Below are 13,961 nucleotides of genomic sequence, written 5' to 3' on the forward strand. Positions count from 1 at the left end.
CAAGACTAAAAAGAAAACAGAAAACAAGTAAACAACAACAAAAAACTGTTGCAATAATAAAGGCATATGCAAATCCTTTCAAGCAACAAGCTTCAATTTAGTACACTGACATAACCTTTTTGTTTTTGTTTTCTGTAACTCTTAAAAATGGAGGACCAATGTTTACTGTATTTGGCAATAACATATACTCATTGTATTTCCTTGTATGTGTATTTTACAAACAAAAATTAAGGCCATGCATTTATTGTTTTTCTACATACTGTTGTCAGCATTTGTATGTTGATAAAACTCATCTGATAAAGATCACCAAGAATAGAGTTGTAGTTCCACAAAGTTAGGTTTATTAATTTGCATCATGATGGACTTTAGGTAAGATTTAATTGAAGCAAACAATTTTAAAAAATTGAAAAAAAGCAAGCCTGTGAGGAATGCTGTTAATACCTGCTCTGATCTAAGTACACTGAGAATCCAAGTTCCCTAATAAACAGCAAAGTTAAGATAAATGTAAAATGGGTCTGAAACCCCTGATGAGAAGCTCAGGTTTGGAATAAGAACTGCTTTTCTGCGAATGACACATATAAGGGAATACCACTCAGAAATAAAAATGAACTATAAATATGGCATGAGTGCATCTTAATTAGGCTGAAAGAACCTATACCAAAAAAAAAAAAAGAATTCAGTATATGATTCCGCTTGTGTAAAATGAGAACATGTGAACTAATCTATGATGAGAGTAAAGCAATGGTTATTTGAGGATGTGGGAGTAGATGAGGGAGGGAAGTATTAAATAAGTACTAGGAATTGGAGTGATGATTATGTGCTTTACTGAGATGTTGATTTTATAGGTATATACTTTTTACAAAACATCAGCCGTATACTCAAGTAGTTGTAGTTTATGTCAACTGTACATCAATAAAACTTCAAAAAGGTTTTAAAATATGGCACATATTTCTTAATAGAGCTTGCTGTTATTACCAAAGCAGTTTGTTGTTTGTACAACACACATTAATTTTCCCAATCATTTTATTTTCTGTTGGTTTATGGTCATTATAAAAGAGGGGAATTTCATTGTTACATGTATACATGTCTACACTATATTCTCACTATAACTTTAACAGTCTCTATTCTCATGTCTTCTGCTGTAATTTAATATACTTTATTATGGATAGACTATTTACAGGTTTTGTTTTGCCATCAAATGCAATTCAATCATGAACATGCTTCTCTAAATCTTTGAAACTCTCATTACTTCCTGAGGATAGGATCCTGCCATTATAATGCTTGAGCTATGGCCCACAAATGTATGAATTAAACACTTGGTTTGAAGATGTCCCCACCCCCACTCCAGTGCTGGCTTTTCCCCCTTCCTTCCCGCCCCCTCCCCCCCCCCAGCTGGTCCTGGGGCTGGAATTTAGGATCTGGGCACTGTCTCTGAGCTTCATTTGCTTAAAAGCTAGCAGTTTATCATTTGTTTTTGTTTTTTGCCAGTCTTGGGGCTTAAACTCAGGGCCAGACCACTGCCCCTGGCTTCTTTTTGCTCAAGGCTAGCACTCTACCACTTGAGCCACAGTGCCACTTTCAGCTTTTCCATATATATGTGGTGCTGAGGAAGTGGAACCCAGGGCTTCATGTGGAGGAGGCAAGCACTTTACCACTAGGCCATATTCCCAGCCTCTATCACTTGAGTCACAGCTCTACTTCCACACTTCTAGCTTTTTGGTGGTTAATTGGAGATAGTCTCATGAAGGGGGAGGGGGGAGGGAAATGAGGGAGGAGGTAACATGTTGGATAAGAAATGTACTCACTGCCTTACTATGAAACTAACTCCTCTGTACTTCACTTTGACAATAAAAAAAGCTTGAAAAAAAAAAAAGAGTCTCATGGATTTTCCTGCTTGGGCTGGCTTGGAACTGTGATCATCCTGAATAGCTAGGATTACAAGCGTGAGCCACCAGTTCCAGCCTATTTTTTTTTTGACCAGGACTTGAACTTGGTGCTGATCCTTTTGCTCATTTTCTGGCACTCTACATCCAAGCCATGCCTCCAACCCCAGTTTGGATGTTTTAAGGGAACTGAAGAAGTGCTACTTACAGCTAGTTATTTTGTACATAGTAGGGTTAAGTGTACCTATAGAGTCAGAGTGGCAAGCTAAGCTTAGAATCCAGCCCACTGCTCTTGACACCTGTGCAGTCAATTCTTGGAGTTAGTACGTGTATTATTCTGCAATGGCTGTCATAACAAAATACCACAGATTGGAAAATATAATTGTATCTACCCTGCAATTAGATAAAAAGCAGAACATGGGAGTGATGAACTTGGATATGTAGTGATGGATATTTCCAAATGTAGGTGTTCTTCTCAAAAGGAGGCATCAGTTGAGAGAAGTATGAAACAAAAAGTCTACTTGATTTTGAGAATTCTCAGGCTTTTCAGATGGGAGAACATGCTAGAAGAGAAACAGCTATGAATAGGGTCTAAAGTGGCATAAAGAAAAAGCCCATGGATGTGAGCTTTTGTTAAAATTTTATGAGGCAAGCACTCTACCACTAGGCCATATTCCCAGCCCCTTGTTAAAATTTTAGAACTGAAGATGAATCATACAAGACTCTTCTCCCACTCCCCAAAATGGAATATTTTATTCTAACCATAGTTCATCTATGAAGTTTAAGGGTGCTATTCCTCAGTAATATCAATGGGAGCTCAAGGTAGAGAGCTTACCTGAAAAAGATGTGTGTGTGTGTGGGGGGGGGGGGTTGTGGTCATCCCTTAGCTTCTTTTTTTTTTGCTCAAGGTTGGCTCTCTACTACATGAGCCAAAAGCTCCATTCCCCCAGAAGTACCAGAGTTGGCAAGATCAACATCTTGTCTGTTCCCATGGAGTTTATGTTGTAACAAGGTATACTAGCAGTCCAGTCCTATGATATTCTTGTCCTCAGATATCAAGAATCCCAGATTTTGTCTTATGAACTGACTTGTGTTACTTTCAAGTTTATAGGCTGAAGTCTTTACTCTTCAATATGACTATATTTGGAGATAGAGGCTTTAAGTAGATTAAGATGAGGTCATAAAGGTAAAGCCATAATATGACAGGAGTGGCCTCATAAGAACATGAAGAGGGCTGAGGTGTGGCTCAAGTGGTAAAGTGCCTTTCTAGTAAGCACAAGGCCCTGGGTTCAAAACCCCAGTACTGGGAGAAAAATAAGTGATGCCAGAGACATCTCTATCTTTCTCTCCCTCTCCTCTCCTCTCCCTGCTTCCCCCTTTCTGGATTCCCCTTCCCCTCCCACTTCTCCCCAAGGAGTCCCAAAGGAAAAGTCATGTGAGGACATAGAAGATGTAATCTATAAGCCAAGGAGAGAGGCTCAATGAAAACTAACCCTGGCAGTACTTTGAACTTGGCTGCCAATTTCCAGGACTGTGAGAAAATGACTGTTTAAGCCACCCTGTGTGCATTGTTATTCTATAGCAACTTGAGTTGATTATCCTGTCACTCGTTTCCGTACATAGGTTCTGTTTGCTGATAATCATCCCTTAGCCCCAGTTAAAGTAAGAGACATACCACTTCTTTTCTATTCCAAATTCTTACCCAAGTTGCTCATTTCTTACCATCATTACTAGACTTGACTGTTTTAATAAAGAATCCCATTATTTCTTAGGGTATAATTTTAAGCAGTTCTTAATTCTGTTAGATCTTCTGGTCTGTTTGAAGTCTGAGCTATTTGGAAGACAAAGCTATATATCAGGCATTAGGGAACAGCCTCTTAGGAACAAGAGTCCTAAAGTAACTGCTGCTTTGCACCCCTTATCACATTCATATAGATTTTACTTTGACTACAAGATACTTCTGTGACTTCTGTTTTTTGTTTTTTGGCCAGTCCTGGGCCTTGGACTCAGGGCCTGAGCACTGTCCCTGGCTTCATTTTTGCTCAAGGCTAGCACTCTGCCACTTGAGCCACAGCACCACTTCTGGCCATTTTCTGTATATGTGGTGCTGGGGAATCGAACCCAGGGCCTCATGTATACGAGGCGAGCTCTCTCGCCACTAGGCCATATCCCCAGCCCCCTTCTGTGACTTCTGTTATCAAGTAAATGAAGTTTTATTTTAAGGTAATTAAGTAGTCTATATTATAATCTTTATGCTTTGTAGAAAATGATATCCTAACATTTGTCTGCAAAAGATGTTACCAATCCACTTTATGCTTTCCGTTGTTTTTTTAAAATTTATTTTTATTGTTTTTGTAATGGTGTTAGGTCTGTGCTGAAGCAATTGAAGCTCCCACAGGATATTCACAAAATGGTTCATCAAGGTTAAGAGTGCCATAGCAGGGCTGGGAATATGGCCTAGTGGCAAGAGTGTTTGCCTCGTATATATGAAGCCCTGGGTTCGATTCCCCAGCACCACATATATAGAAAACGGCCAGAAGTGGCGCTGTGGCTCAAGTGGCAGAGTGCTAGCCTTGAGCACAAAGAAGCCAGGGACAGTGCTCAGGCCCTGAGTTCATGGCCCAGGACTGGCCAAAAAAAAAAAAAGAAAAGAGTGCCATAGCATAGTGAGTTTATTCAAATAGTAATCATACCTGGAATTCACTTGTACTATATGCTAAACCAAAAAAAAAAAAAAAAAAAGGAAAGAGAAAAGGAAGGGAGGGCAAGAAGGATGGGCAGGCAAGAAGGAAGAAGGGAATGGGAGGGGAGGGGAAAGATCAAGTCACTGAGTTCCAGTAATCTTTATCAAACACCAACCAGTTTATTAGCTATAGCAAGGCTGGGTTGGTTGTGAATTTGCTAATTGACAAAATTTACTTTAGATGACACACTCAGTTCTTTTGTTAGTTTTTGAGCATCTGAGGTCACTAATTTACATAAACACTTGGGTCTTTTCCAGCAGGGACAGCTGCTTCTTTCTACTCAGTCTTTACAATATCTACTCATTTTTGTGAACTATTGAGGATTCAGGTGTTGCTTTTTCTTCTCTTCCAGGAAAGCCTATTTATTGCATCTGAAAATAAGTTTTTCCTTTCAGTAATGAAACATTTAAAAATTTAGTAATGTAGAAGCCATGAGGTATGTTAAAAATGCCGTTGCTCAAGAAACAACAACAAAATAGGTCAATAGATTGGCCTATTTTAACAGTTATGCCACTAGTCAGCAAAATGAGTCTTGATGAAATACAGTGATCCTAGTACTCTTACAAAGTGCTTCCCAGGGAAAAATTATACTATTATTAAAAAAATGATCATCGTGGGCTAGGAATATGGCTTAGTGGTAGAGTGCTTGCCTTGCATGCATGAAGCCCTGGGTTTGATTCCTCAGCACATATAAACAGAAAAAGCCAGAAATAGTGCTGCAGCTCAAGTGGTAAAGTGTTAGCCTTGAGCAAAAAGAAGCCAAAGTTAGTGCTCAGGCTCTGAGTCCAAGCCCCAGGACTGGCAAAAAACAAAAACAAAATGATCATCTTAGGAGACACTTTTAGCATTTACTTAAGGACCAATATGTGTTGAGCTAACAAATTAGGGATAGTGACTGGAAAGTAAAATGGGAAAGAAGCTGTTTCGATGGTCTGAGATTTGAACTTTAGTGGTGGAAGGTATGAAGAGAAACAGTACTAGCGAGTCATAATAATCCTGTGGAGTAGGGAGATGGGACAAATCATAGATACCTAATAAACTGGGATTTTGTGACTTGGGCTCTATCTCATTGTGAAAATGGAGATGTTGAGAGAAGTTAGTGTATCACTACTGATCTTTCTTTTGAAGTGCGAGGACAGTCAGGACTTACTCATAATTTGAAAGTCATCATACCTTCTCCCAGATGTTTCTTGAGAGTTCTCTGAAATTGTGTGATTTTTTTTTCTCTTCTAGCACCATTCAGTCTCCAATTTATTTGAAAACTACGCTCTCACTTTGGCAATCCAAAAAAAAAAAATTGTAGGGGCTAGGAATGTGGGTTAGTGGTAGAGAGCTTGTCTAGCATGCATGAAGCCCTGGGTTTGATTCTTCAGCACCACATAAACAGAAAAAACCAGAAGTGGCATTGTGGCTCAAGTGGTAGAGTGCTAACATTGAGCAAAAAGAAGCCAGGGACAGTGCTCAGGCTCTGAGTTCAAGCCCTAGGATTGGTTAAAAAAAATTGTAGGGACTAATACTATTTATTTGTGGTAGTCCTATCAGATAGGTAATTGCCTTCTAGGCAATAGTGCTCTTTATTTCAAAATCATTTCTCTTTTCCTGATCATTTCTTTATCTTTTAGTTTTGTAAAATGACTCAAAACTTTCCTACTTTCATAGCTGAGTTACTGAGGAGCAAAACTTTGCACCTGTTTGTGGTCTATTTGCGGAAAGAGTTCATGTCAAGTTTATATCAGAAGCATTTGAACATGTTCATTCTCTCTTCTGGACATGCTATTAGCCAGCTTTAAAAGTGAAACTCAAAATGTTGTTAAATATAGATGGAAAGTAATTGGATTATAACTACTAACAGGATTTAGCACTAGGAAATCATTTGCTTATTGTGGATAACTGAAATTTTTTTCTCTAGTTCTTTTCCTAGCTTCTTTACAAGGCCAAGAAATGAAATTAAGTGTTCAAGTACACCCCCCTAACACACTATGTTGTTCTTTGTAAGTACGCAGCATTTTGTATAACCCTAATATAGGAGTGTTTACTAGATTTGAATTTTGTAATGAGCTGATAAAATGGCCATTTTCTACTATTGCATGTTAATGCTATCAATTGTAGCAAAGTAATCACCCTTTTTTGTACACAAATTTGTATAATTCTTTGGATAAATGAATAGTAACACAAGCATAGATTCTAAATGTAATACAATTGGAATAGACATGATAAGATCTTTCAGTTAAAGATTCAGCTGCTTTAATGAAGACCAAGAATTTAAACAAATCAAAATTTCGCTTCCCATGGAATAGTTTTATTCATTTCTTAAATAATTTTGCTACATAGTGCTCCTTACATCTTGAAGTCTAAGGATTCCTGTAATATTGGTCTTATTTGCTTGGTCCTAGATGGCTTGTCACCAAGTCAAAGTTCCAGACAAAAGTTTGGGGGACACAAAGCAGAATTAAAGGTTATACTCCACTTAGGAGACACAAACCAGAAGTTACATGGGCATTTCTGCTTAGCTTCTGTTGGACAAACCTGAGTTATATGGTTATCCTTACGTACAAGGGTGGCTGAGCAATATCCTCAGCTAAAATTCAGATTCTGGTGGATTTGTTGTGATTTTCATTTTTTTGTTTTTGTTTTGCTGGCCTTGGACTTGCAATCCTCCTGATCAAAAGGATTACAGATCTATGCCATCATATCTACTAGTTTCTGTTCAATAAGTGAATGTAGGAACTTTGGATATTGCCTGTCAATTGTTGACTCGGTCTCAAATGAAAGTTCATTGCATTAAGTTGATGGACTGAACTTCCAACTCTAAATAAAAAAAGCAAAATTATGCATCGCTAGCATAGTGTTGAGAAATTGTTGTTAAGAAGTCTAAGCTGGGGGCTGGGAATATGGCCTAGTGGCAGGACTGCTTGCTTCGTATACATGAAACCCTAGGTTCGATTCCCCAGCACTACATATATAGAAAATGGCTAGAAGTGGCGCTGTGGCTCAAGTGGCAGAGTGCTAGCCTTGAGCAAAAAGAAGCCAGGGACAGTGCTCAGGCCCTGAGTCCAAGGCCCAGGACTGGCCAAAAAAAAAAAAAAAAGAAGTCTAAGCTGGGCACCAGTGGCTCAGACCTATAGTCCTAGCTACTCAGGAGGCTGAGATCTGAGGATCACAGTTAAAGCCAGCCCAGGCAGAAAAGTTCATGAAACTCTTACCTCCAATAAACTACTCAGAAAAAGCTGAAAGTGGCACTTCAGCTGAAGTGATAGAGCACTAGCCTTGAGCAAAAGAGGCTCAGGGATAGAGCCCAGGCCCAGAGTTTGAGCAGAAGAAAGAGGAGGAGGAGGAGGAAGAGAAGGAAGAGGAGGGATGCAGGTAGCTCTCACCTGTAATTCTAGCTATCTAGGAGGCTGGGATCTAAGGATTACAGCTTGAAGCCAGCCCAAGCAGGAAAATTCTTAAGACTCTTATTTCCAACTAGACACCAAAAAGAAAATCCAGAAGGGGAGCTGTAGCTCAAGTGGCAGAATGCCAGTCTTTTGGGGAGAAGTTAAAGGACAGTTCCCAGCCTCTGAGTTCAAGTTCTAGGACTGGCTCAAAAATAAAACAACCCAGCATAGTAGGTTTCAGTACTTTCTGAAAGTATTGAAAGTACCCCATGTTCCTCATTCTCTTTGGGTGTTAGGGTGTATCACCTATCATCCCAGCACTTGAGAGGCTGAGGCAGGAGGATTACAAATTCAATGCCATTAGTGAGTTCTAGGCCAGCCTACACTACATAGCAAGACCATATTTCAGAAACCCCAAAGCAATAACAAAAATAAAATTAAAAAAAGAAAGAACTTCTCTATTGAGCCTTAGAAAGTAAGTTGCTTCCTGGTATTCATGTGGGAATTGATCCTGGGATGCTGTTACTCAAAATTGGAAGATGCTCAAGTTCCTTATATAAAATGGTATACTATTTGTGTATAACCTCAGCATATCCTCCATATACCTTAAATCATATCTTGATTACCTATACTTCCTACAATTTAAATGTAAATATAAATGTAAACAGTTGCTATTTTGTATTGTGTGGGGAATTATGATGAGAAAATGTACATATTTAGTACAGTTACAGTCCCCTCCTCCATCAATAGTTGGTTGAATTCATGGATGTAAAATCTTCAGGTATAGACTCCTAACAGGGAAAAATTGGGCTTAAACAAGAGCTGCTCCCATCTAGTGTTCAGTGTACTTTCAGCTCTGTCTGGGAAGGGGAAGAAGAGTGCAGCCTGTGAGAAAATCATGTGCCAGGGTGTAGAGAGTACTGTGCTCTAGCCGGGGACCATGTGGACCAGAGAAAAGGATCATCAAACAGCTAGGGGTCCCAGGTTAGTAGGGAGAGGTCTCATGATACTGCTTGATGTGGATCCATTTGGGACTATCAGCAAGTAGGGAGAGAGTGACTAAGGGGGACATATCCACATATCCTGTAATAGTAGAGCCATTGTGATTTAAGATGTTAAGTACTATGCTTGTGTTTTGTTGAGTTTTCCAGGTCTCACCAAACTTCATTGTATTTCATCTAGTTGATGGTAGTCTTTAGGTACTGCTGATAAATTATTTCTTGTTTCAGTGCCATGAATTGTCTACCACTAGAAACATTCTTTTAGTTAAGCAATAAAGATAGTAAGGAAAACTACACTCTCTGAAAATCTGTCTCCTATCTATGTCCTGAGGGGGGTAAGTAGGATGTTGTAACTCTAGTCCTCTTTATCTCATAACCACTTAAAATTGACCTGTTTATCTGATTGAACTGGTTGCTACATTGGGAGTAAGATTTGAATAATGGCATCTGTATTTCAGCGTAGAATAGTGTGATAAGTTATGTCAGCAACAGTACTGTCTAAAAGACTAGGGGCCATATGGAAGATGTTGAGCTAAGGAGATCAGGGTTGGGTTGTTGCATTGTTTAAAGAACAGTACATGGTGGCTGTGCACCAAAAAAAGTAGGACTGGCATGTGAATTTTATCCAATGAAACTTATTCTCCAAGGCTGCTGCCTCTTTGAGTCCTTCTACTCTAAGAGTGTCTAGGTTGGAAGCAACATTCATTATTATGACGGTCCAAGTCACTGTCATCTGATATATTAAATTTTTTTCTACTAAGATTTCATGATTTTCTTAAGGTAGTTTTATAATATTGCATTTAGATTCCTATAATCTTTTTTTTTTTTTTTTTTTTTTTTGCCAGTCCTGGGCCTTGGACTCAGGGCCTGAGCACCATCCCTGGCCTCTTCCCACTCAAGGCTAGCACTCTGCCACCTGAGCCACAGTGCCCCCTCTGGCCGTTTTCCATATATGTGGTGCTGGGTTATCTAACTGAGAGCTTCATGTGTAGGAGGCAAGCACTCTTGCCACTAGGCCATACTCCCAGCCCGATTCCTATAATCTTTAAATGGATATTTTATAAAGAATCACAAGGCTGGGAATGAGGCTTAGTGGTAGAGTGCTTGCCTAGCATGCATGAGGTCCTGAGTTCAATTCCTCAGTACCACATACATAAAATAAATTTACAAAAAGAATTATGAGTATGGGTAAAAACTTCTATATTGTGAGGATGAACAAAGGCAAGCATTGATGGGCTTGTGTATCTTCACAGGACACTTGTATCTCAGGAATAATTTGGATATTTAATGATATGTCTCTTCAGTGTAATGTCTTTTCTTTTCTTTTTTGGCCAGTCCTGGGCCTTGAATTCAGGGCCTGAGCACTGTCCTTGGCTTTTTTTTGCTCAAGGCTAACACTCTGCCACTTGAGCCACAGTGCCACTTCTGGCCATTTTCTATATATGTGGTGCTGAGGAATTGAACCCAGGGCTTCATGTATAGGAGGCAAGCACTCTTGCCACTAGGCCATATTCCCAGCCCCTGTAATGTGTTTTCTTAAAGGCCCAATAACTTTTCTTTTTTATTTTATGTCTATACATGAACATTTCATAGGCCTCTATAAAAATAAAGATATGTAAGATAGGAGAAAAAAATATAACAAGAGAAAAGAAAAGCCTTAGTTATTTGACCCAAATCTCTAACATATAACTAAAAACAAAAGAATAGAATTGTTAGGAGAAAAAAAAAGACAACTATTTATGAGCAGCATCCAAACCATAGCAAAAGAGAACTGAGTTTATAACACAAACTGAAGATGTGATGGTGGTTGGGGTGTAGCTCAGTGGAAGAGTGCAGGCTTGTCAGGTGCTATGCCCTCAGTCTAGTCTCTAGCACCAAAAGCCAAACCAAAACAAAACCCATGGCCAATGAAAGCACTAGATCATGGTATACCCCCCTTTTTCACACTTGTTCTTCAGGTCTGATATTGAGAACTGTGATTATTGATATTAATATCTTTCACTTTGGGAAGGAGTCTGATGGAGAGATAGGTAGGAAAAATAAAATGTCTCACATGTAATAGACCTTCTTTCCCTCTGTGGTTCTAGAAAGAGGCAGAAGGACTTCCATGGCCTCTCTTCTTCCAGGGCCCTTTGCTGAGCTGGGAGAATGAGAGTTTAACTGGTCTTTAGGAAGGTAAACGAATCCCTCTGTATATCACCTTTATGATAACAATTTTAACAAAGGTAAATGAGAGTTTCTTTGGATTTGATATGGCTCTCCCTTCACATACTCACCTTGGTAGTGAGCATTGGCTGTATTTAAAAAATAGAATGAAACCAAATAACCAGGACTATCATAAATTACAGAACACAATGTGCTTGTTTATAACCTAGAAGAGTAAAATATAAACAATAAGAACTAAAATGGAAAGGGGGAAAAAGATGTAGGTAGGAAGAGTTGTTAAGAATGTTACTACCTCATCTTTCTTAGCAGAGAGCCAACACATACTATGTAAAATTAAAGCACATAGTAGAAAGGAAAAAAAGAAAGCTCTTGCAGACCTATGATTTTCATAATCGCTTTCCAGTAGTTTCCACTAGTGAGATGATGTTGGGGCTCTGAGAAAGGAGAAGCCAGCCCACATTTGAGTCCCAGATTGGCCTGTGGCCAATGCTTTCAATATTTTCAAATCTCAGTGTGTTTAGGTGGGCGTGCACTTGGCAATTACTCCAGCTTTTAAAAATTGTTTGCTTATTTGTCTGTTCTGTTCATCACACAAAGTTCTAGGCACTATTAGGTCCTGTGATGAATAATTACTTATTATAGTTCAGTAATTCTTTGGTTACGATGAAATGCTAATTGACAAATACATATATTCCTCTCATTTGTTTGGTTAAATGCACTTTTCTCCAACACAACTAATGTTATTTTCCCATACTCAGCAATAACAGAAATCTGTGACTTCTACCTTTCCCAATTTAGCTCTGATCCAGCCTTTTGACTCCTGTGCAAGCATGAGTGATACAGAGAATGACTTTCATGAAAGAGTCCTGTCATCATGGAAGAGTACCCTAGAGAACTTCACCTTAAGCAGTGTCTTGTACTATTTAAAACCTTAGGGGCTTAGCTGTTGTCACCTCCTAGCTATTTCTTTGGCTCAAATCTAACTCTCGATCCTTTAAATAGAGTGCAGATTGGGACAGAAGTGAAGCCAAAAGAAACAGCTGATTGGCTCTAAGTTCCTGTTGGGAAGTTCTTACCCTAGCTGGAGAGGCTGAGCTGGTCATTCGAAGAGCAACTGGACTTATTTTTCTTTGTATCTTGATAGGGCTTTAAGAGGGTCAGCTGATGGACACCAGAACATTGATATTGCAGCAGGAGACCTGAGATTAAGTAGTTTACAAAGAATTACAGATTCTGGGAATGTGACCCTCCTGTTCTCAGCCTCTCAGGTAGCTAGGATTATAGGTAAAAGCCATCAGTGCCTTGCTGAGAGTTGGATTCTTGTATCTGCTTCTGCATTCACTTTGTGGTAGTGTCTCAGGTTGTGCAACCTCTGGAAAACTCTATATTGGTGAGATATGAGAAAGAAAAAGGCTAAAATTTCTTAGCATGCTCAATAGCTTACTCATGGATCATTCTGAAAGGGCCTCAGATATTCCCACAAACCCAGTGTCACATTGCGTACCACTGAGTTAGATGATCAGGTGTGACCTGGATGCTCCCTATCAGAATAATTCCCCCCAAGTTGCAAATGGCCATGCTTAGCATTTTCCTACAGTTTGTCTCCTGAAACAATGGGGTAAATCATGCCTTTCATTTTATGTCTGTTAGGGTTCATCCTTAATCAAAATTATTGACATTTAACCAGCCTGATACAGGAAGATAGAAATCTTTTCACTTTGTGATTGAAATTCATTGAATTCTGCAAACTCTTAGCTAGATTTGAATACTACCCTTTCAAATTGGAGTACATTGGTGTTATACTTTTTTGTTGTTCTTTACTACAATCCTGTACTCAGCTTATTTTCAGTACTACTGGAAATTCATGAGACTAAACCTTGATTGTTTTGTCTTATGAGAGATGAATTCAAGTGAGGGAATAGTGGGCTTGAGAGAAGCTCAGAGGAGCTCCAGAGCCCTAATGCTTTGGCTAGAGTTTCGTTCAGGTCAGGGTTAGGTGTAGGCATTTCTTTGATTGGAACTCTGATGAACAGGTGATTGACAAGCATAGCTTGCAGATGTGCATCTGTGCATGCCCAGATTTGCTGTGACTGCTGGGCAAAGACTCCTTACAGAGATTAAATAATCTGGAACCTAGGTCCTTGGCACCATAGAACCAAAAGGTCAGTGTAGGATCATTCTGGATGTGCATATGCTCTGCTTACTGGATACTGGGACTTGCCACCAGCTTGTCAAGTCCTAGGAATTTTAGCATATCTTTACTAGCTTCTTTTAGATAGGACTTACTTGAAGAGTTATTGGGTGAACCATTTGCTAACCTCCTTTTTTCTTTTTTTTTAAATTTAAGACCTTTATTAACAGATGCTTGCAGTTTGTTGACTTTTTTGAAAAAAATCAAGTTGTAAACTTTTATTACAAATTAAAAATGAAGTTAAAAATCTCAGCTTGACCAGATATGAAACAATTTAAAAACCTTTAAAGGTGTATTGAGAAAAACCAGGCTTTAAAAAAAACAAACAACAACAAACAAAAAACTCAAAAACGTTTGCCATTACCAAAAACAGACTTCTTTAGATAAAAATAAAAATCCCATGCTGCATACATAGATAATGCAGAGAGTTCTAGTTATCTGGCCAATGGGCAAAAAGCAAGCACTTAAAATGTTCAGATCTTCTTGTCTCTGCCGGCAGGCGCCGCCAATGTGAGGCTGCCCAGGGCCGTCGCTCCCCGTGGTGCCGGGCTTGGGATGGGCAGCGCTGAGGGCGGGGGCCGCGCTGCTGGGTCTCTGCC

Source organism: Perognathus longimembris, chromosome 12 (genome assembly GCF_023159225.1).
Source record: "Perognathus longimembris pacificus isolate PPM17 chromosome 12, ASM2315922v1, whole genome shotgun sequence".
NCBI classification, from domain to species: Eukaryota; Metazoa; Chordata; class Mammalia; order Rodentia; family Heteromyidae; genus Perognathus; species Perognathus longimembris.